Below are 2,991 nucleotides of genomic sequence, written 5' to 3' on the forward strand. Positions count from 1 at the left end.
AAAACCATTCTCTGGTTGTTTATTTTTTGGTACAACCAGAAAATAGTGTGGGATGTTGAATTATGGGAGGCTTTGACTGTCTTGGTATCGGCTTAACATTTCGTAGATGAGAGTTGGTTTTTATATCCTGCGATATGGAGTCCCAGTCCTGCATTTAATATCTTGAACATTTTAAATTACTTCTATTCCCAGATAGTTTTTTAGTAGAACTGTTTCCTAAAGAAAACCACTCCCATGATCATGGCTCTCCGTGTCAGAATTGTGTACACTCTAACATCTTTGGTTGTGGTACTCCTGTTTTCCTAATAGCTTTGTTAATGTGCTGTGAAGGACTGAAAATTTGAGTATATAGTATATATGGTAATAAATTGTGAATTAAGACTCACGTAACAACTTATCAACATTTGAAGGTGCTGGTACTTGATATCCTCTTAAGGAAAATTTGCTCCCAAATTTTAATCTGGAAAGTCACTGGAATAACTATTTAAAAAAGAATTGCAATAAATGGCTTTTTAGATTTTGGGTACATAAGTTAAGAATTGTGTACAAATTGAAATGTCTACATTGATGCTCAACACAACAAATAAAATCCCAATTACAAAAGAAAAAATAGGATATTTGTGTGTATATTTGTATGCATATGTGCGTACACATAAGTACGTACATCTTATAAATACATTGTATGTATACACATGTGTGCACATAGATATGTACACACATCCTGCAAACCCTACCCTGGCAAGCCAGGTTGGCACACAGCTATCCATTCATTATGCTTATCAATTCCCACTCTGCCCCAACCTACACAGAACAAAGAGTCTAGATATGTCACCACAGCAAGAATCCCATTCAAAGTTAAGAGCAAAGGAGAGAGAGAGAGAAGTAAGATTAGCAAGCTATAAGCACACGGAGCTTGGGAAAAATTAGGCTACCAGGCAATAATTTTTTTTTCCTGGAGTTCTGCCAGGCCTAGACTCTCTATATGGGATTCAGTGGATCCATCACTTATCACACTCCTATAAAAATATTGATAGGTCCTGCAACCAAAACCCAGAGAGACGAAGTCAACACACAAAATAATGGCTCATGCCTGTAATCCCAGCACTCTGGGAGGCCAACCTGGGTGGATCCTTTCAGCTCAAGAGTTGAAGACCAGCCTGACCAAGAGCTAGACCTGTCTGTACTAAAAATAGAAAAAATTAGCTGGGTGTGGTGGCAGGCGCCTGTAGGATCAGGATCGTTGGAACTCAGGATTGGAGACTGCTATGAGCTAGGCTGATATCACAAGCACTCTAGCTTGGGAAACAGAATGAGACTTGGTCTCCATTAAAAGAAACAACAGGCACGGCGCCTATGGCTTAAGCGGCTAAGGTGCCAGCCACACACACCTAAGCTGGCAGGTTTGAATCCAGCCCAGGCCAGCCAAACAACTATGATGGCTGCAAGTAAAAAAAATATAGCCGGGTGTTGTGGTAGGCACCTATAATCCCAGCTACTTGGGAGGTGGAGGCAGGAGAATCACTTAAGCCCAGGAGTGGAGGTTGCTGTGAGCTGTGATGCCACAGCACTCTACCCAGGGGGAAAGGTTGAGGCTCTGTCTCCAAAAAAAAAAAAAGAAAGAAAGAAAGAAAAGAAACAACAACCAAAAAAATCATATTATGGCTTGGTCCCTGTGCAGTGGTTAGGGGCCAGTCACATACACTGGGGCTGGCAAGTTCAAACCTGACCTAGGCCTGCTAACCAACAATGACAACTACAACAAAAAAAAAATAGCCAGGCATTGTGGCAGGTGCCTATAGTCCCAGCTACTTGGGAGGCTGAGGCAAGAGAATCGATTAAGCCCAGAAGTTTGAGGTCGCTATGAGCTGTGATGCTACAGCACACTGCCAAGGGTAACATAGTGAGTGAGACTCTGTCTCCCAAAATTATAAATAAAGGCTAAAATGGTAAATTTTCTACTATGAATATTTTACCACAAATTTACCATAAAATAAAATAAACTTAAAATAAATAAACTTACCATGCCGGGTGTGGTGGCTCATGCCTATAATCCTAGCACCTGGGAGGCCGAGGCAGGTGGATTGCCTGAGCTCATGAGTTTGAGACCAGCCTGAGCCAGAACCAGAGCCAGAGCCAGAGCAAGACCTCATCTCTAAAAAAAATGGCCAGGCTTTATAGCGGGCGCCTGCAGTCCCAGCTACTTGGGAGTATGAGGCAAGAGAATCGCTTCAGCCCTAGAGTTTGAAGTTGCTGTGAGCTGTGACACCATAGCACTCTACCAAGGGTGACAAAGTGAGACTCTGTCTCAAATAAATAAATAAATTTATCATAATAAAATAAAGCATGTTGTTACTCCTACTAATGAAAACTATAATTACAAACCTACTATGTGCCAGCAATGTGTTTATATACGTTAACTCATTTAATCTTTACAAAAACTCTGCAAGGTAGTTATCACCACCAACATTTTGCAGATAAGGAATTATGAAAAGCAAAGCACACAAAGTTGAGAGAGGTTAAGTGACTGCCTATTCAAAGTCATAGAGCTAGGTAAGTACCCAACTAGGATTCCTTTCCACTGTAAGGTGCTGCTTTCTACTAAAGGGAAAATTTATCTGATATTACAAAATGAAACAAACCAGAAAGCCCCTGGAACAAGGAGAAAAAGCCTACCATAGGTATGAAAGGTAAAAGTAAGAATTTACTGTTAAATGTTAGGTGCATGTTCCCTAATTCCACTCATAAAGTTGTTCTTTCTCTGATGGTATTTAAGAACTTCAAACATATCAATTTACCTAACCACCCAAAACCCTAGCAAAGTAGGAAACATTTTTTATATTATCTACCAAAACCCCAAAATGAAATTTCTCATAACCTACCAAGGGATTCCCTATTTGTAAGAATTTTTAAGGATTTCTCCAAGGTTAAGGGAAAAAAAAATCTAACAGTTAATTTAAAAAAGAAGAAAATCTAAGAGTTAAAAAAAAAAAA

The 2,991-nt window shown here is 39.7% G+C and overlaps 1 protein-coding gene across 6 annotated transcripts in view; it reads right to left on the minus strand.

Moving 5' to 3' along the window:
* LOC100961574 (microtubule-actin cross-linking factor 1) overlaps window positions 1–2,991 on the minus strand; it is a 363,479-nt gene that overhangs the window by 329,982 nt on the left and 30,506 nt on the right. The window lies entirely within an intron of this gene.

The sequence above is a fragment of the Otolemur garnettii genome, unplaced genomic scaffold (assembly GCF_000181295.1).
Source record: "Otolemur garnettii isolate 467f Iridium unplaced genomic scaffold, OtoGar3 scaffold00144, whole genome shotgun sequence".
Taxonomy (NCBI): Eukaryota; Metazoa; Chordata; class Mammalia; order Primates; family Galagidae; genus Otolemur; species Otolemur garnettii.